Below are 22,163 nucleotides of genomic sequence, written 5' to 3'. Positions count from 1 at the left end.
ATCTGAGCCTCTTTCTCATATGAGTAACAAATTTCCTTTATAAGCTCCCTTACACACTCTGTTTTTCTCTATTACTCTGGAGTCAAAAGTGACTGGCTTCCCAGTAAAACCTATTAAATTCCCTGGTTCCACACTGGAAACATTATTTCCATAAACCCTGTGTCTGTGAGTGTATTTACCGCTTCCCTCATTAAGACCTGTTTTCAGACCCCTGAAGTTTAAAACTCAAACAACAACTAAAACAAACAAATAAACAAAGACAAAAATTTGTTGTAGAGATAGATTAACTCTGAGCAAACTGGAAAGGCTGCTCATTAGTGAGATAGTTAGGCTGCTTTCCATTTGCTGTTCTGTCTCAGACTTCCTATGTTACTGTAAGCAATACTGTCCTCCCCTATGTGGACAACATTCACTACAAAGTCAAGTTATGAAGATAAATGAATTTATGGTTTTTAAGATGCTCAGTTGTTATGATGATAGGAGCCACCTAAAATCAATGTTTTCAGGGAAATCATTTTAAACTGTTATTTAAATCCAAATAAATACTTGAAAATATATTTACTCTTTATTATTTTATACTTCTAAAAGTATTAGAAAAGACAAATGGTTTCCAATGCTCACAACAGTTATCATATTTTCCTTTCACTTCCATTTTGCTTTTAGCCCTCTTTGCCTCTCCCTATCTGCTTATTTCTGAAACTTATAGACCAGCTTTACCACACTGCTCAGCTGCCCTATTCAATAGCACACGTTGCCCTTCTCTGTTTACAAATTTCCACCTCCACCAGATCACTGAAAGAAGGTTCTGGGGAAAAAATGAATTTTTTAACTCAAACAATTTTATTTTAAAGACCAGCTTCACAAGAAGTCATTGTTCCCTGGTAAAAGGTAATTCAGAAGCAAGGTCCTCTTACGCTGTCTTTACTACCAGAGACTGTGCCCTTGTATTCCACCATTTTTAGTTCATTCAGCAGCTATCCTTTGTATAACATGATGGTCATCTACCTGAATTTATTTTATTACTTCTTGTTTGTTTTCACTAATTTAGCAAATTATATAGAGGTATTTTTGTATAATTGTATTTCTGCAACGCCACTAAGTTTTATATTCATTACTATTATGAATATGAATCTTCAGTAAATTTCAGTGAATTTTCTCATTTTTCAGTGAGAATAAAGTCTGATTTAAACTTTTCTTCTGTATAGATCCTTACAATCTGAGCTTGTTTTTTATATTACTCTGTGTTCTCAAAGGCAATTTTTACAGTTGCACTATACGGGTATTTCACATTATATTTAATGTGAGGTCTAACCAAAATTTTAGAGAGAAATAGTATATCCATCATTGCTTTTATCTTTCTAATGGCACAAAATGAGGAACTTGTTTGTCTTCATCACTGCAAATGTACTACACTAAGTACTTTATAGATTTTTAACACAATAACTGCCTTTTTTTCTTTTTTTTGGCCAGAATTCTGTAATATCTTTCCTTTTTGTACATACTGTATTTCTTCTTTTGATTTTTCAATTTATTATCACATGTCTGTCAGTAGATCTCCACATTCACAATCAACACACCGATCCAAATTCTTCAGCATTGTTTCTAATCATGTTCCAGGCTTAATAAAGAAATTTTGTTTGCTTGTTTGCTTTTTTTCTAAATGTTACTATAGAACAATCAGAATATCTTCTTATTATAAAACTTAAAAGTCTACATCGTGTTCTTCCATTATCTGGGAAAAATAAACAGCACAGAGGTATGATCCGATTCTACATTCTGGAAAGAAAAGGGTCTAATATGTATCAGAAATTCTGTTTCTGGAAGGATAAGGATGGAATATAATTACCACCTATCAATTTCCTGCTATAATCAGTCCACACAGAGTAGCTATATGCAGGCCAGTTTTTTCCAGATCTGCTTTGGAAGCCCTTCACTTCATATCACCTTTTCACTAACTAATTATTTCAAAGCCTACACATTTAGGAAGATATCTACTTATGCTACACCTCATGTTTTTCTTTGCATATTAGAATATATCAGGGAAGTGATTTATATTGGCAAGTGCTGATTTTGACCTTAGTAGTTAAGGTGTAGTGCTTCGATAAGAAACACATTTTGTTTTTTCAGCCCACTTGAAATCTGCCAAGTATCTTCTCTCATATCATAATCAGACATAGGTATCCTCTGTTACACAGGCAAAGGTGTGATATTCTCCTTTCTTCCAGGGCAATCCAGGGAGGGAGAAGGCCACAGCCACAAGTCCATTCACACAAGAGATTCAAACATTTCCAGAAGGCTGAGGTCAGTCTCTATGTAAAGTTAATTTCAGAGCTAGTGTGGGTACCAGGATAAACTAGGTAGAGAAGAAGCTGCATAGAAAAACTGATGCTGCAACAAAGACTGTAATTTGGGGGTGTTCTAATCTAATAATCATATTGATTAGACTTAGGCAATTTAAAAGCACATGCAGGCACAAAGGAAGAAGAAGCAGGTGATGTGACAGACAAAACTTCAAGATTTGAAAGATAAGGTTCAACACTGTGTGGTGGACTTGCCAGAGATCTGTATGAAATTAACAAAAAGGTTCAATGCAAGCCAAACAGAAGAAAGTATATGTAGACACAGAAGCATCAATAATAATAAATTCAATTAAAAGACTCTCTAGAAATAATACAAGGATCTAGACTCCTCTGCAACAGTTAATGAGACCTGAAAAATCTTGTTCAGCTGTAGAATTGCTTATTAGTAGTAGATGTTATGTAAATGTAATGAGTCCTTTAGTAATGCAAGGGGTAAGATGGTGCATTCGTGCTTTAGCATCTCACAGCAAGAGAGAATAGCAGTTGGTTTCATCGTGAGGATTCCTTCTCCCATCTGCTTTAGTCTGCATCTATAGTGTGAAGCAAAAGTATGCCTTTAGTTAGCAATGTCTTTCCTCAGTCAGCAACCCAGGCTGGTGACTGGGGAAAATCAAAATGTTTATAAAACCAGCTATGTCTTCCCCATTCCAGACTGGTAGAATCTGCCATTCACTGGGCCCTGGAAATGTAGGCTGTTTCACTTACAAACATTTTAGCACTTGCAAAAGAGAGAGTAATTTGCTATTTATAAGAATAAGGATCACAATTACAAAGAAGCATACCCTGTACTTTCTCCTGGCTATTTTAAGGTTAACTTCTCTTGCTATCTGCAAGGGTAACCAGTATCTTTCATAAAGGGTGATTTTTGGATGAGTTATTCTTTTTCTTTATTTTTTCAATTTACCCTTTTTTGACAGAATTGCAATGAATTCATTTCAAATGTAGAATTTGTCTCAAAAATATAATGATGCAAAGTAATATATTTTAAAATATCTTAATGCAAGAGAAATTCTGATGTTAGTACTTTTCCACAAATATGGCAAGGATACAATTCCTATTGTCTGTTTAAGCTGTATAGAGACCCATATGAATTCCCCTGCAAACTATATTTATATTTCAGAATTATATTAGGTCATGAGAATAAAATATGCAAACACTATGGTGCAGGAAAAGAATGTGTTTCTTGATCAAGAGAAGGTATATTGTGCTTTGCAAAGATGGTTATTTCAAACAGCAGTAGGCCTGCATGCCCTATCTGGAGATGGATTTTATTTCAGTACATGACATTACAAATCCCAAGCCCAACCTTGTCATTATAATTTGTCATAGAATTATGTCTGGGTCCTATCTCCCTAAAGATTCCATCTATCTTTTACTGCCTCTGGCTGTCATCTGGAAGAAAGTTCTCAATCATAATGCAAAAGACTTTCCAAACCCAGAAGTTAATGACCATAGTGATAACTGTCATTTATGCATTCTACTCCCCTAAACCTCTGAAACATCAGTGACATTTGCAAATTCAGAAAGGCATATGCCTAAGCATGTGCTAACAGTAGCTTACTGGCAGCAGCACGATAATGGATTATGAACCTTTTTACGTTAAGAATAAGTCTTTTCCAGACTTCTCAGGTGTTTTTGTGGCTGACTTTACAATAGCTTTCTTCAAAATTAATTTGGTGATTATATACCTACTCTTAAAACAAGAATCTAAGTTACAGAAGACCATGGCAACTTTGTTCACAGTCTCTTCAGAAAACTTAAAGGTGGTGTAAATAGGGAGACTGACAGATACTCTCCTTCTAGGCTGGTTTTAAATAATAATTAGGGCAGGACTGTAGTGAAACCAAACTAGATGTGAAGATATGGATTGTTCTGACTGCTCCATTTTCTGACATCTCCCTTTCTGTATGATGTTCTAAGAGACAAAACGTTCCTATATGATGTGAGATCTTTCAGGTTGAATGCATAATTTATCTATGCATTTCCTATTTCAGTACCTATTGTTTTGAAGAAGTCTCTTGTTCAAATATTTTCTAAAAATCTTTCTTAAATTATCGGCTGCATTTCAGGGTTAACCCTCAAAGTACTCTGCCATTCATATTCTACACAGCAAATCAATGACTGCTGCTCATTTGTGATTCCTGCCAAATTGCTATACAGCTCAGACTGAGACTAGCTCAAGACCCTAATTCGGTGACAGCTGCTGGGTATGCTATTCTGTAAACTGAATAGCCAAAAAATATTCTATCAGCTAACAGCACACAGTCTTCTGAGATCTTATTTGAATATAGGTGGTGATAGCTCATTTCCTTGTAACCCACATGTACTTCACAATATGCTGAGTTTGTGCTACTGAAATCATTATAGGTACATGCATTGCTTTAAATTAAGTTCGTACAAATTCCTGCAGGATCAGGCTCAACGTTCAAAATAAAGCAGTCAAATGCAGGTGCAAGTTCTTTTGTAACCGGTTCACAACAGATCAGCTTAAAGAGTAAATGTTTTTTTTCAGACTAAACAATGATAATTCAGGAAACCAAAATTGGCATACATTGGAGACAGTGAGTTAGAATGCATCCTAACATAGGCAACAAAACCATGTATATCACAACAGCAACAAAATCATGCTTTTCATCAACTGATCAGTCTTTGAATCAGAATTCATTAAGTTTCTTACCTCCACTACTTTGATTGGAAGTCTCCTCCACGCTTCACTGCCTTACAGCATGTATCCCTTTCTCCTTACAGCATTTTTTTTTCTTTTTTTAAAAAAGCTAAGTAGCTCCTATCATTCTTTGTTGTTAAAAACATGGAGTATTTACAAGGAACATGCACCAGCTCTTAGCCCTTGCTCTATAGTCTAAAGAAACCTATTTTAGTCTCATACTGTAAAGTAAGTATTTTCTATTGATTTTTATATCCTTCTCTTCCCTTCTCCAAATCCTTTCAGAAAACATGTGATCTATACACAATGGTGCTTGTTATACAAACCTAGTATAGGGTGCTTAATAGATCAGCCATACTGGTATTTTGTGCCCAAACCTGCACTAGTAGCTGAAGTCGACTCCTTTCACAGACAGAAATCTGGATATCTTACAAAAGTTTTGTACACGATCAGTGAGATCAATCATACATAACGAATGAGTACCATCTGATTGTATTGTCAGGTCTGGCAGCAATAAGGGAAGACTAATGTCACCATTGCACCGTGAGTTAAACTTTAGAAAGTTAAGAAAACCTGCAGCATCCTGTCTCCTCTTCTGAATAGAGGTGTTACTTGTAACCTTCCCCACCACACTGTCCCATGTGGGCCTAAAGTGTAAACTAAGTCACAGAAATGACCCAGGCAGAAAGAAACCAAATCCAAACAGTCCTCCACACCCAAGAGGAATAAATAAATAAATAGATAAAAGGGGGGGGGGGGGGGGGTTGGGAAGGGGACGACTGGAGGTAACAAATTATGATATAGGGAATAGCAACGAGTAGCCAGGAGATGGAAAGGTACACCTTAATATATATATATATATAACTGACAATAAATATATTGACTATTTTTTGTTAATCCTCAATGCCTTTTGCTGCAAGTATGTTACGATTGATTTTCAGCTGGATTCTTAACAATTATCTAGGGTAGGGGGAATGAGTTGTTTTCTGAATTTTTTTATACGAGGCAAGTTCTGAAACAGTAACATCAAACTTGAAGGTAAGTGTGACGATGAGAGCAATTTCTCTTCCTGTAATTGAATTAGGTTGATTCGTGAGGGGAAGGGTTAGTACTTAAGCAGGTATATGGCACCCTGTGAAGTGGCAGGTGAGTACCAGCGAGACTGAGAATTAGATATTGTCCTACAAATGTGTTTTCAGGAACAAAAGGAAACTTAACTGCAAAAGCCGCCTTTAAAGACTTAAGAAGTAGAGTACTTGAAACATATTGGCTCTAGGCTACTCCTTTCATGTACATTTAAATTATCTATGGACTCAAGTAAAGTCTCTGGAGGGGGCTGGCAGGTTTCACAGCCAGTGCTCAAGCCCTGTTTCAACATTGTGAACAAGAACTAGAGCAGGTCTGTACGTAGGGTTTTCAACCATCTGTAATAAACAGTGTCATTATTCCCTACAGCAGGAATCGAGCCATGCTGCCCCCGCCTGACTCCCTCTATGTAGTTAAAAGAGGGAGGTAGCAAGACAGGAAGCTCACCTAGGTGTTGTGAGCTGCCATCTGGAGATGATTTTTTCTCTCCACCATATTCACTAACCTCTTGGTTTAGACACTTGTGACTATCCCAGAGAAAGTCCCAGCCATGCCTCAAAGAAGAGTACTTTGAGAACTTTCCCTGTGTTCAAGTTCAATTTTGTGCCAACATTATTAATGAAAATTTTACATGAGATCAGCTGCAAGACTGATCCTGGAGGAATTTCATTAATAATATTCCCCCTTTAACAAAATCCATTATCACCTCTGATTTAGCTGGTTCCTCGTTTCCTCATAATTCTTGTGCTAATCTCTGTGTTCACTAGTTTAACTACTAATTGCCTGGGTAATACTGTAGCACAGACTTCCTTCTTGAAATGTGTCTATTATCCAAACAAAGACAGCAGGTTAACCAGACACACTGCACTTTTGAGAAAACACGTATTTCACTGTATCCTGTTTCCTAAGTGGGATATTTTCTTGTCTTCCACTGTCTTCAAGTGTTTTCAGTTGTTCTTTTATCCTGGAAACTTTACAAAGCCTCGCAGATTACTGAGCACAAACTAACAGTTCTGTAGTGATGTGATGCTTTTCTGCCTTTTGTCTCCATTGAAATTTGCTCACATTCAGATTTTGACATCTCGCTTCAGGGTAATACAGTAGAGGAAGCAACAGAGAGGATTATCCACCTTTTTGAGCACATAGGGTACATCTACACTGTTAACTAGAGGGTTAACCTTAAAGTTACCCTGTGCTCTCTCTCTATCAGTTAGGGTCAAGAACCCCAGTCTTCTCTGGTCTGTGGTCAGAAATACTGAGCAAGAAACAGCCTGCAGGTATCATTAATTCACCTTGAAAGCTGTCACAGGTTTGGCTGGGATAGAGTTAATTCTTTTTCATAGAAGCTCACACAATGCTGTGGTTCATATTTTTGATGAAAATAATGGTGATAACACCCCGATGTTTTCAGTTGTTGCAGAGCAGTGCTTACGCAGAGCCAAGGACTTTTTTTCTGCTTCTTGTGCTGCCCTGCCTGGCTGCACCAGGAGCTGGGAGGGGGCACAGCCAGGACAGCTGACCCCAAGTGGCCCAAGGGATGTTTCTTACCATATGGCATCATGCTCAGCAATAACAGCTGGGGAAAGGGAGGAAGGGGGGGACTTTCGGAGTGATGGCATTTGTCTTCCCAAGAAACGTTATGCGTGATGAGCCCTGCTTTGCTGGAAGTGACTGAACACCTGGCTGCCGATGGGAAGTAGCAAATGAATTCCTGGTTTTGCTTTGCTTGTGCATACAGCTTTTGCTTTACCTAGTAAACTGCCTTTATCTCAACCCATGAGGTCTTGCACTTTTACCTTTCTGATTTTCTCCCTCATCCCACGTGGGGGGAGTGAGGAGCAGCTGTGTGGTGCTCAGCCCCCTGCCGGGTTAAATCACAACAGCTCAGTTAAAAGTTCGTAATTACCTGTACCTATGCCTTTGTTCAAAGCTAGATTATTACTCTTGAGTTTATAACAGTGTGATGCAACAACTTGAAAGGGCATGAATTGAATATTTTGTTTTTAGAGAAAATATTAAGTGGAGAAGAGCCATATTCTTCTGACAGACTGCAGCATAACAAGAATACTAGAAAGTGAAGTTATAGGCAGAGCAGCAGCCTAGCAGTGAAACATATTGCCTACCCACCATAATTTTGAGATCCATAGAACCCAAAGCCTTTAGCTCCAGCCTGGTGACCATCCAGTCTGGCCAGCCCTGCAATCCTGCCACACTTGCAGAAATGAAAACACTCAAATTTCTCTTACACCCCCAACCCTGTGCCTTTCTGCTGGCATGTCTCTGAGCTCTGCAGGGCATAATGAGGCAGTCAGCACCATTCCCACCACACACACAAACCCTAAACTGCAGTTCTTCCTCACGTCACCTTCACCACTACATGAAAGCAGCCTGAAAGGAACCTGCATCATAGAAAGGCTTCGTTTTGCTTACGGATTATACAATATGGACAGAACAAGCATGAGCAATAGGTAGGAAACACATGAAGGATGAGTCTCAGATTGCGGGGAAGGAACTGCACCTGTGCAGAAAGACCTGCAGTGGCAGCTTGCTCAGGAAGAGGAAGACCTGATACCAGCATGAACGTGACCCCAGCACATGCTTCTGTTTTACAAACAGTCTGCCAACCCACCAGGAATGTTTTTATTGAAATAAAGACTTTTAAACACTGTGGCAGTGTAGTCTCAGAGAAAATGAAAGAAAAAAAAAAAAGAGAGAGAGAGAGAAAATATGGCAAAATAAAGTTAGAAAAAGAGAATTTGTACAAGTTATCAAAAAAAAGCAAATCTAAACTGTATAGAGACACAATTAGATTCAAATGGGAACCTAAACTTCTGAGTACTTGGCTTTGCAACCTTAATCCTGCAGGTTTTGAACGGGTAATTTGCTTGTTTTCTTTTAAGAACACCACAGCCACAGCAAATACATTACACAGAAGGAACCAGCAGCAGCAGCAGAAGTTGGGATATCACCTAATTTTACATTTTCATAGAAACTACCTTCTTTTTGTTAAAGTCCTTGATTGTGTTCGAAAGCTGAAAAATACCTTAAACAACTGAATTCAGCAATAGCCTTCATATTTTGTTTACAATTTTTCTAGGAGGAATGGCTGTGAAGGGCCTTTTTCTGACTACTTGAAAATAGCATTTACATAGAGATTAATACACTTGAGACATTCCGTGGGACACAAATCTGTTTAATTGGTTTCTCTTGACTGTAATCATTCTACCCAAGTTATTTTTTTCAGCACTTGAAAAATTACAGACAAGAAATCCAGTTTGTAATCATCTTGCTGAACCACGCAGCAGCCTTCTATTAATTTTCTATTGATACATTCTCTGCTCATTGGCTGAAAGTGCAGCCCTCTCTGTGAAGTTATAATATGAGCAAAAAAGTAAGAATAATTTGTATAATGCAATGGATTATACAAACGGCTGGCTACGCGCTGTGCAAACCTCCATGCTGGTAACTACCACCAGCTGGCTCAGAAACTGTCGAAAGCTTCTAATCTGCTTCACTTTTGCCTCATTTGCTGCTGCATTTTTGTTTGATGGTGAAATCTTGACAAGGTATTGCTGTGGCTTTGTTTCAATTTAGTTTATACACTGATCTAGCTATACCACAGCTTTTTCAGCTACTAAAATATACTTCATAACCCCATATCCCCAGTGATTTTACAGTATTCATAATGTTCAGATCTTATCAGCCACTGAATTTCATCTTCCCAGATAAGTGAAACTTTCCATTCCTTCCTGTTCTTTACCAGCAAACATTCCTTTTTATCATGATTTTCAAGCCTTCATCTTTAGAGAATTTATACTGAGGTCAGTGGATTTGTCATCTTTCCTTCTACAGAGATGCTCCTGTGCATCCTAAAGAGACTACCAAACAGTTCTCAGAGGACACAACACACCAAACCCCAGCTAGGAGAATTTCTTTGCAAGATTGTTATTTTATGAAACTTCTCGCATGACATTTATTCAATCAAATTATTATTGACTTCTCTTACCCCATCTCCATCAAGACTAAATATTAAAGCTGTGCAATAAAGTGAAAAATATGAGTTGGAGCGTAAGGATCTTGCATTTCAGAAGAAAATAGTTAATCCATCAATAAAATCAATAAATGTTTGTGGGTTTTCCTGTCTATGAAAAATATAAATATTTTATTGTAGATATAAAAATGACAGTTGCAAATTTTGCTCATCTCCACAAAGGCACAATGTATATTATATGTTAACCTTTCAGCTCATAAGCTATGTATTGGTACTTCCTGACAACAGCAAATATAGCACTGGTGTCAAGAAAAGAAATAATTTGCTGCTGAATGCATGATGAGGCCAGTCAAGGAGAAATTAAGTTATAAGCACTTTCTTCTTAGCATGTCTCTTAATTAAAGTCAATTTTAAAAAATTTATAACTGAAATATTCATGACTAATAATAGCGTAACTAGAAAGCACTCACTGAAGATGCTTTTTAGCATATAGTACAATGTTTGTACAGCTGCTTAATCCTGTAATTGACATCAGGTCTTCTTGCTGAATTTTTGTAAAAAGCCTGCTCAGGTAAAACACATTTTTTTCAGACTTCTTTCAAGACACAAAACTGAAGGAAAGTATATTCAAGAGGGATGTTTGAAGTAGCATGCAGGAGCCAAATCCTGTTAACAAATAATGAAATGTGTGTTTAAATCCCATAAACCTCACTCCATTTCTTTTAATGTTTATAAACAGTTTACTGAAATAATAGTGCTTTTCTTAGCAATCAATGCAACAGTGAAATATTTCTTTTTTTAAGGGAAAATATAAAAGGTAATGCTTTTTTCCTAATAAGATTTGTACTTTGTAATGGCATAGCACTGCTGATGTTGGAGGTTTAAAGCTGAGTAACAATAAGATTTTATTAATGTTTAGTGACAGACAGTACGCATAGCAGAAAGGATGGAAGTGATGGATAGTCATGCTTTTCTACACTGCTTGTTCTGTGACTCCATTATCTCTGCAGAGCACAGAATAAGGCCATCTGTTAGGCACACATAATAAGTCCAAGTGTAACACTAGTCAAAGGGATGCTACGATAATTTCATCCTGTACACCCAGGCATGAAAGTAATCAGGGTTTGGTTGGGGGAGAGGGGTTGTTTTTTTTGTTTGTTTGGTTGATTGGTTGGTTGGTTGGTTTAAAATCAGATTAGTTCCCTAATTCCCAATTCAGCTCACAGATGAACACAGACTTGTGCTGACACAGCACAAAGATGCAGGGCGCGGAGGGGTGCTGCAAGGAGGGAAGAACAGGAGGGAAAATAAAGTCAACCGGCATCGGGACCTAACACTTTGTACCATGAAACTACACTTTAAATCAGAAGCAGCTTAATTTCTCTAGAGTGGAGAATAAGCAGCAGCTGTAATTACTGCCTGCAAGTGCAAACACTCGCTCATTCCCCTGCTTCCGAGAGGCTGAGCTGCTGCTGGCCATTTAAGACAATTCACAGTTCCCTTGCCGGCGTAAACACTTATATCCAATAACACCTCTCACTTCTCCTGCCTGTTTAAGAGGGTTTTCTTTTTTAACCTACATTATTTCAGTGATCTGGTTTACGTTGCAGAGGCAGAGACAGAACTGAACGAGCTGCAAACCACAAAGAAGGCATGGAAAAGCTTCCCATTAAACTATAGTCCACCAGCTACTGTAGCTCCAGGTCCAATGCTGGACCAAGTGTTCCCAGCATGCTCTATCAAAAAAGGGTTCCCTGACAACCCTATGTAGTTCCCCAACACTTTTTTTTTTTATATATTGTAGTCAGAAAATCTTTCCTAATTGTGATTTCGATACTTCTCTTTTAAGAATTAGCCAGATTTGGTGTCCTTGTCCATCACACAGTACCTGGTCTATGAGACTTGCAACAGGATTTTCAGGGACTGATCTGGCTCCACTCTGAGGGGAGAGGGAAAATCTGCTGGGCAGTCATGGATGTGTCTCAAGGGCACATCCTTTAGCAAGTAGTTTTGGTCATAGGCCTCCTATAGCATAGTTCAGTGCACACAAGAAAATTTGGCTCATGTTCTCATCTCTTTTTAGCTGGTTTTATTTTTCTGTCCAAGTATCAGCAACACTGACTAAAGCATAGTAAAAATGTGACCCTAAACTATGCAAACTTCACCTATTTTTCTTACAAACACTTCTGAAACCTGTACCAACAATCTACTTGCTATTAACGTTTTGCATTGGCCAAGTGGAAATTTCCACTCGTTCCATATATTTGCTAAAGCATATGATGGGTTTTCAGGTCTCAACAAATACTTTCCATGCTCTAGGACTAGAATGAGGCAGATTTGCTCCATTTGAATTTGAAAGGCTAATTCATTAGCACATTACGCCTACATCAAAACATTCATCCTCGGAGGTGCTAAAAAGTCATCTGTCAGTTTTCTAGGATTTTTAGTTCCATATCATTTTTACCCATATTGCATGAGAATTTTCTTTCACACCAAAAATGATATCTGTGTTTTGCTTTATTTGTATGAACCCAGTAAATCTTTCTCTCTACATCTTAACTGTGTCTTTTCCTAAGTGGCTAAATTGGACCACTCCATCAGCGGATGACTGCACTGGTGCCAGTGTAGTTACACTGCCTTTGTACTCTTGTGCAAGTCTCTTTTGACTGACTGGTCAACACAACAGGAACACGAGCATAGGTCACTCAGAACATGAAGGCACGGCTGCAGCAGGGCACAGAGGCAGCTCCCCACCCGCTGCTGGTACTGCAGCATCCTCAGACAAACCCGTTTTCACTCTGGCAGGCAGCTACATTCTTCACTCTCCCCTATATTCCCCTCTCCTTCTTCTTCTCTTTATCCCCAGGCTCCTAAGGGAGCAAGAAATATTCCTGAGAATATTTCTGTTCTCATTTAGCCAATTAAATTCCCAGGTGGATGTGTCATATGCAGACCTACAGACGCATTCACTCAACAGTACATCGGTAGCAGTATTAAAGACTTTTTCAATATGAGCATCTGAGCATACTCAGAGTCCTAGTAAAAAAGATTTTCTGTACTTGTTTGTTTGTTTGTTTACTTTACCATCATTATAAGCTGCAGCACGCTTTGTGAGCCTGAAGGACAGATGAGCAAGCAGAAAGGAGATGAAAGGCACTTTTTGAACAAGTTACTTCTGGAAGCATCACTAAGTTTGATCTGAGAGGATAGTCAGAGGTGGAGAAGATAAGAGCTGTCCCGGGCAGGTCCTAGGACAGCTTCCTGCAGCTGCTGTGCAGGAGGTGGGTGACCAGCAGGAAAGACCAGCAACTCTCCTGGCACCCCTGAGATGCAACTACAGGAAGGGAAGAAGGAGAAGGCAATGGAGAAAAGGAAAGCTGCGGTTATATTCAAAGTTATGTTGGAGCTTGAAACCAGTAACTAGAGGTTTTATTTAATGCAATAATAGAGAGACAGCCACTGGAGGGATTTGCAAAAAAAAGGAATTACGTCTCTGTGTCAATAGAAAGGAAGATTACTTTGGTAGCTTCATTTTATAAGACCTGAAAGGGGAATGAATTGGGTGCATATTTGTGGTAATAGATTCAGAACTCACATATAAGACATTAAGTTTAATAAACAAAAAAAAAAAATACCTTGCCATACATTCATCATAATTGCAATGCATTTAGCTACTGAAAGTATTTGTTGATCCTTCTTCTCCCTCTCACTTGCCCTTATGTCCACAGATGACAAAAATCTTTTGTTTCCACTTCTTTCTTGAGTGAGAAAATGTAATTGCTATTGAAGATGCCACCACCAGTATTGCTGTTCTTTAATCATAGAGAGACATTCAGCTGAACCCTTACCAATTGAATTTCAGAGTGTTTACATAAAACTTGATGTGGATACAATTCATTTCTGTGTGTTGTAAAGACAATGGTTTTTATTCTGCAAAATGCAGCGCGTTTCTATATTTATCATTGTAAGCATAGAATTGCCTAAAGGCAGTGCATCTTTAATTAATTTTTACTGCAGTGTGAAAGGAATCCTAAATCATTAATCATTTTCCTTTCACTATATACTGAAAGAAATTTTTCCTTTCCTATTCTATATACATGCACACATATACACACACACAAAATGCTGATGAACTCGACTTTTAACAACCTTTTTACAAACTGAATGCCTTTCTACCTCTTGGTCTAAGCTGCTCTACCCACTGGAGAGTAGTCTTCCAGTAAGATTAGGGTCACTAGAGTTGCTAGTGACAGCCCAACAACTTCTCCCAGAGCCTACACCAGTTTCTACAGGCACAGATGCTGGATTGAATGTAATTTATAATGAATATTTTTTAGCTGATTGATTTTAGCTTCCATTCACCTTCCAGAACTGTCTGACAATTGTTTCCTCAGCACTAGCATCCTTGTCTTCTATTATTTTCCGCTACAAGAGGTGAATAAATAGGTTTCCATCAGAGGAGGCAGCTCTATTTCTTCCATATATGTGTTTCTTTCCCTACATAAATGTCAGCATATAAAATGTTACACTTAGTAATCTCCAGACAAGCAGCTTAAATGAATGTACCTGATCATTCCATCTGCTGCCTAAACAAAGCCTAGCAAATCAATTTATTATACATTCCAAACATTGTATGAATATTAACCAATCTTTCCAATAACCCTCTGCCACTGGCAGTCATTCCTGACCAATCTGAAGGATGAAATAATGAAGAAATAAAGAGAACAAATGATGCCTCCAAATTACTTCCATGACTCAAGATTCTGAAGTCTTTCTTCTGAAAATGGCTAACCTTGCAGGATTAGGCAAGTAATTACTTGGTGGCCCATATGAGAAACTCAGGATCATATGCAGACAGAACTAGATGCATACCCTGAAATTTCAAAGTGCCCCAAATTATATCAACTGTGATTCTTAATAAATAAAGAAATCCATAACCTGATCTAGATAAGAATGAGAAATTAAGTCAATTTTCCACACCTAAGCACAATCAGAATCCAGAAATGAGGCATCCCTCTGCTCAGGTTATACAAGAGGTCACATTGAGGGAAGCAAGTTTATGTCAAGCCTTTGTGCTGCATTTTATACTCAGGGTGAGCAGTTTTTATTCAGTGAAGACTTACAGGCAGACCAGCTGAGAAGGCTACCCCACACAGTGAGCCACTTGATCCACAACCCCTATGAGACAACACAAAGAGATTCAGTTTCACATCAAAGACTGCTGAATATATTGTTCTGATGATTTTTGACGAGTGAAAATAAATCTCCTTAACACTGGAATATAGTCTTCATTTGTGTGTTGCAGCTAAATGCATAGATATATTTTAACATTTTTAATCACTATTTTTCTGAATTCAGCATTTTCCTTACATTTCAGCCAAATGCATGACAAAAAAATTAGTGTGAAGAGATTTTAATATCCCACTGAATAAGAATTTCTATTTTTGAGTAGCATTAGCACTATTGCTTTAAAATGATCTTCTGAACCATGAAGACAGATTCTGAAAACCATCTTTTGAATATGCTCACAAGCTTGTCTAACATGTTACCCTCAAGGTTAACATTTCAGAGCCAAGTACCAGAGGAATCCTTTCAGTGGTGACACACAAATTGAGACTACACAACTTTCTGCTGGCATACAGACTGTGGTAGATATTAGCATTTCTTTCCCTTTGCTGTTAACATTTGCTGTGTGTCAAATCAACAGATTCAGGCAGATAGTTTCTGAAAGTTATTGCTAAGATGAAATGCTAGTCTTCTTACTTTCTTAAAAAGACTGTCAATAGTGGATATGCAATAAACAGATGCACAAAGATAAAAATTCTCTACAAGAGGTTTATATGTATCATGCACTATTTGTAAGTCATTTAGTACTAAATTTACTACATTACATTATCCTCTGCCTACATATAACTTTCTGTGAAGAATACTCTTTGAAAGGTGATGGGACTTATGAGAAGGAAGCTCTTAAAGGGGGCATCTAGATGATCTTGGCTTCTGAAGTGTATTATAAAACACATTTACAGCAGATGTTGGCTTTTATGATGTCTGTTCTTCAAATAAGCATGGTCCTGTTTTTGTTTGAAAGTTGAAAAAATATTTAAAATATTTTAAAATATATATATAAATTTCTTCATGATGGTAGTATTCTTCCATATATTCAAAGTATCTATATATAGGCTCTGAATATATAGAATGGAGTAATAGATAACAAATAGATAATGTACTGTGTGTTCAGAGTACATTTTTTGGATAGTCTAACTATACATAATAAAATTACTATTAAATAGCTGCTTCGTAACAAGAAATTACTTGTGTGTGATTAGAATTAGAATCCTTGTATGTGATTAGAATTAGGAAAAATGTCATTTTTATCTGGTTTTTAGGGGGCAGATTATTGTTTAATTGAGATCAAAATAAGAATAACAACATCACACGGCACCTTGGATCAGATCAGCTCTATGTCAGTTAACATAATCCTTTATGTCCAAACTCCAGATCTTAAAACCTGTACATCACTTAATTAAGTAAAGCATGCAAGGTCCTGAAGATGAAAGTTGCTGGTGCTGTCTGAAATTACAGAACACAGCTTTGAAGTGTAATAGAACAAATAAGAGATCACAAACAGGAAAAAAAATCCGTTTAAATTGTGTCATAGAATGGGTCAGCTCAGCAGGAAGTATCATTTGTCTGTGAGACAGTTTAAAGCCTCCTTGCATTACTTATGTTCAAGCACTGATGATTTAAAAGATTTTTCTCTGCCTTAGATTTCCATAGCACTTTCTTACAAAACTGCCTCACCAACCAAAGACAAGTATTTTAAAAATGCTAAGCGTGCTTTCATGGTGGAAGCTTAAGAATAACCCAGTTAGGTCTGTTGCAGCAAGTGCAACTGGTACAGCAACAGTCTGAGTGCTATTCTCAGCCCAGGTATTTTGTTAATATTTTTGCCTCTTACTCAAGAAGTTTTGAAAGCATTTCAAGGAGCTCCTGAAATCCCTAATGTGCCATGTAGTAGCACTCCTTGTTATTTAGCAACATTCAGATTTTGAAATAAACTGTTTTTTAAAGGTGTACAAATAAGAAAAAATAATGTAATTCTTTCTCTCCACTCTTGTTTTTTGTTGTTGCTGTTGTTTTGAGAAAACTTTCTGGCCTTTTCATAAGAGAAATACCTGAAGCTTTCATATGAGTTATTATTTACATTATAACAATGTATGGGTATAAAACACAAGAATGAACGCTCCCTTTTCCACACAGAAAACAGAATACGCATAAACAATGAGACACAGGTTGAATTCAATAGAGTATAAATACCAGAAGAGGCAAACAATATTTTTTGCTCAGTAGATAAAGATACACTTGATGAAATATAATTAAATAAGTCTGAAATCTGCTATATTGAATATTGTAATACAGGTAGTTTACTTGCTATTCAGAATGTTATTTTCAGGATGAGATAAAAGACGGAAATTCCTAGTACACTGCTGAATTCTTTCAGAAGGTTGTCACTGTTGTTACTGACCTAGGTAAAATGGGGTTCTCTTTAGAAGCGTCCTCTTCAAATCTAAAAATCAAATTATGATACAAAAGAGTTATTTACTTTTAATACGACAGAGAACATACATTTTAAATCTTGGAGATTTTAACAGGTCAGTTGGTTTGTCTCATCACTCACAAAATCTCTCGCAACTTCCGACCCTGTTTCAGCAGTGGTTTTGGACCAGATGATCTCCAGAGGTCCCTTCCAGTCTCAGCCAGTCTGTGATTCTATGGCAGTCACTTGACATACCACAAATTCATCTTCTCAACACTGGGTTAGGTTCATTATCTTGAGGGGCTTTATCCACATTTTACAGGTGGGAGATTAAACTTATGATAATCACAGATTTCAACCACTGACACAGAAAGGAAAGAATGCACATATTTTCTTTCACATAATGTCATATTAAGTCACCTGAGCTTAAGATCTCCGTGTTCTACCAGTAATAAAGAACAGATACGCGTTAGTGGGGCTGCTCCAGAAAGGGTCTCACTGGAGATTTTTACCCTGCAGACCAGGCATACCAAAGGGACATCAAGCCTTCTCCATTGACAGGAGGCCTTAGCATGTGTAGTGCCATGGGGAGGGAGTAAATAGAATATCATTGAATTTAACCTTTCTTCCTTATCTCCCTCGTCTCTTTTTCTGACTTAAACAGGAGCTATAATGATACAAAAAAATTATGGAGATATAGTGGAGATACATGGGAAGGGACTACTGACCTCATTTCAAGGAGAATTACTTTTTCTCCCCAACAGCAACGCTATCTTACTCTGGAATGCTTTGTCGCCAGGTTACATCTTTCTTGGAGGTAGTACTTCCCAAGTGAAAAAAATAGGAAGTCTTGGGAGCCTGCCAGTCTTGCAAATAGACCGAATGACCTGTTTCACTGAAGGAACATCTCTCATTCTCTTTGACTCAAGGCACATCGGATGATTTTGAAATGATCACATAAGAACAAGATAAGGCTGTTCTGGCAATTATATTGCAGGAAATAAGGAAAGGTACCTGGGCTAATAACAGCAATTTACAAAGTTCAGGAAGGAGGTGCCTGAGGTTTAAAAAGTCCACAGTTCAATTAAATGCTAGAACAAGTGCTGCAAAGAATAGGATTGTCAAAGTTGGAAATGATTTTTAGGCCTCAATAGGAAAGAAAAGTATAACCCACAAAATTTATTTCTTGCTTAAACTAGCAACCTATATAATTACTCTATAGATTGACACAAAACAATTGGCTTTCTAAAATCTGCTGTGAGTATACAGCAACCTCAGGCTCAACTTAAAAATAGATGTAGGGAGCCAGCCACGAGGTCAGCAAGTTTTGACTGCCTTTTGCCCCTGCATCCATATCTCTGAAAACAGAAGATTTGCCACTTTAGAAAACACTGCATGCAGCTCTTTGACACTAGGAGCTGCTTTAGTGTTTCCAGTCCAATAGCATCTTTGGGAATAAAGCTTGAGAGGGGCTGTGAGAAAAGAGGATGTTCAAGGCTGTAAGGGTAAATGCAAATGAGAAAAACTTGAATTTTTATTTATTTATTTATGCATATATATATTTGTCTTTATGAGGAGAGGAGATCTTGAGTGACAAAAGTCATATTTATAGTCTGAATCTTTTCTTTTTTTAATCTGGAATTGGCAATACTAAATATTTAGAGCTTAATAAATTATTCTGAAAGCATGCTTATATTTCATTCACATCACAGCTTCATGCAAACTCTGAAGGGCTGCACTAGCTACAAATAAAATAAAAGGAATTGCTTAGTGCTGATTATTTATGTCCATGTTTTGCTGGATTGGGACCTTGGAAAACACAGTCATTTCTCCCTTTTAATTTCTCATGACTTACTACAAGTGATGCTGTACCCCTCTCATGCTCCTACTGATGCAGTCAAAAGTATTTTTTCAGGAAGGGGCATTGCCTTGAAGAGCTAGGTTACAATTCTGAATAGGAGGAAATTACCAGTTCACACTCTTTTTAAAACTATTCTGCACCACTAAAAATTGTTTCTGTCTTTTCTTATTTTTCAACAAGAAGCAGTCCACTGCAATGTAGCTTAAACACATGCAGTACAATTGCCTTCAACAAGATACCATCCCAGTACAGTCACTTCTCTGACATTTCTTTTATCAATCTATAACTGAATTGTATAAGAATAAGAAATATAGAGTGCATGCCTGCTCCCAGTTTCTATGAAATGCATATTTTTTCTGATAGACCAATTGAGAGGAATTAATAGCAGATTTAACATTTCATAAATATGTCATCCAATCTGTCAGAATAAAATCCTAATACTTAAACCATTCTATATGAAATTCAGAATTAATTACTTACCAAAATGTCAATATCAATTACTTAATGAACTATTCAAAATGGCATCTCACTAAAGATAACATGATCTTTAAGATCTAATTCAGCTAAGTTCTACTTCAAGCTGCGTGCTGTCACTGATGGGCTACAAAATTTATGCTCTGTTACACATTTTTTCTCCCTCATTGTTGCCCTTTCCCTCTTCTCTGATCTCGGCTCCCTTCTCTCTCTCATGAGGTGTCACCTTCTTTTTTGTCCAACAGTGTTTGCATCATTTTTTGCACAATCTAATACACAACATTTAAATCTTACAGCATGCTAATTCTACCTTAGCCATAAGAAGAAAAATTAGCTCCTAAGGGAATAACTGGGCTTCCTGTTATACACTCATAGGTGTTTTACTTCCACTACAAGTTGTCGGTGTCATTGCAGAAATATCTAAGCCAAGTTGTAAAGAATTTTGTCAATGTCCATAAAAATCCCCTGGACAAAGTTTTACCTGGGAGCATGAAATGACACCTCCAGATAACCGAACATATTTTTAAAAATGTCTTGTAACAAGAAATCCATAGTCCAATGATACACTTTTTTTTTCATACTGATTTTTTTTTTGCTTGCTAATTGGCTGAAGCACATTATACATTTTTTGCCTAAATTAAGGCAAAATATCTTTGTGTGCCTCCCATTATAAGCCACTAAAATTACTTACTCATGATGACTGGCAGAAGAATAATAGTCTTGTTATCAGGAAACATAACATATGGAAGGGAACAGACCCACAAGAGGCATCAAATTTACTCCAGTCCATTATCAAAAAGCAAACCTGAGCAAGAAGAACCAATGGAAAATTCTGTAAAATAAGAAATGCTATTAGACAAATGGTTTTATACTAAACTGCATGTGGACCAGTGGTTACAGAAGGGTAGAACGTCATAAAATGAGGCTCGGTCAGTTCCAGGCTTGGTCACTGGCTTCTGGGCAGCTACATGCAGACCATAGTTCTCCATTGGACCTCAGCTTCTCCATCTAGGAAATGAGGGTGAAGCTAGCTCTTCCGTAAGGTGTTTTGGAAGCTATCAAAGAAGGTTCAATTCTATAACTATATATTACCTCTCTGCTTTTATTAAGGCAGAAATTGTTCAATTCATCAAATTTTCCTTTTGCTGCATTTTATGATTCATCCTCCGTTTAGTTATATGGTATCGTAACATTTATTTGATATTCAGAAGCTGATGATTTTCTTGAAATATTACCCCCTGCACAACAAAATGCTTAAATGTCCTTAAATCTAAGCACACATGTGATCCCTTTAAAGTGAAAGGAACTAGTCTCATGCTAAGATTATGCATCTGCTTAAGTACACTGAGGCATGGTGATAATATAGTTGAATCAAATGGCTTTCATTATTCATTTAGATATTCTAAAATAAATGGACATAAAAGAATATTAAACAATCACAAGTGTTTTCTTAAGATAACTGTACGAGTCTGTGACAGCTGAACGTTTAACTCCATTATGATGCTTTGTGAATCCCAATCTTTTTCACTAATCCTCAAAACTGCAGTAAGACTTTATTTTACAAGCTGTGTTAAACACGATAAATAACAGGTTCTGTAAAAGTCTGATCACTGGAAGTGCTTCTGGTGAATTCTCCAGAAGGGTTTAACTTTATAGGATCGTGTGCAGTTCACAAGGTTGTGCACACCCAAGCATGTTGTAATGCTTGCATGGAGCTCTGAAGCTGTTATAACCATACCCACGTATGATTGCATCACAAGTGCAGCTGGACCAGTGCTGCCCCCACTTCAGCTGTATTGTGGTTATAGGAGAAGTTACAGTTAATCAGTTGCCCTGCTCTGCAACATGAGTTGTAATTGCAGCAGTCATTTTACTCATACAGCAAGCCCTAGGCCAGGACTGGATCCAGCTGGGCTACAGACAGAGGAGGGGAGCATTGGAGCCTACTGTGCGTTGGTAGTGCTCAGCAGTGCTAATGGGAGAGGAAAGGCATCAGTCAGCTAAAGAGAATGTGAGCTTTTCTCCTTGATAATCAACGCCTAAAGCATATGTTCTAGATGGATGTTGAAGTGAAAGGAAAATCTTTGCATCTTTTTTTTTCAGGCAGATCTCAGCATGCCAAAGAAAGCAGCCCTTGAGGGGGTTGAATCCACACATCACAGCATAAGACAGGTGCAGTCAATACACAG

At 37.5% G+C, this 22,163-nt stretch overlaps 1 long non-coding RNA gene across 3 annotated transcripts in view; it reads right to left on the bottom strand.

The window, feature by feature from the left end:
- The window catches only part of LOC106033716 (uncharacterized), a 278,677-nt gene that overhangs the window by 64,943 nt on the left and 191,571 nt on the right, over positions 1-22,163 (bottom strand). For 2 of the 3 annotated variants that reach the window (XR_010830990.1, XR_010830991.1), the window contains exons 6-7: positions 20,666-20,779; positions 17,628-17,669 (exon numbers count right to left, since the gene is read on the bottom strand). The exons of the other annotated variant lie outside the window; for it this stretch is intronic. This is a non-coding gene — a long non-coding RNA (uncharacterized lncRNA). The remainder of the gene's footprint in view (positions 1-17,627; positions 17,670-20,665; positions 20,780-22,163) is intronic. 3 annotated transcript variants of the gene reach the window in all.

Source organism: Anser cygnoides, chromosome 4 (genome assembly GCF_040182565.1).
Source record: "Anser cygnoides isolate HZ-2024a breed goose chromosome 4, Taihu_goose_T2T_genome, whole genome shotgun sequence".
Classification (NCBI taxonomy): Eukaryota; Metazoa; Chordata; class Aves; order Anseriformes; family Anatidae; genus Anser; species Anser cygnoides.
The sequence above is the reverse complement of the archived record's forward strand: the minus strand, read 5'-3'. Positions and strand labels throughout refer to the sequence as shown.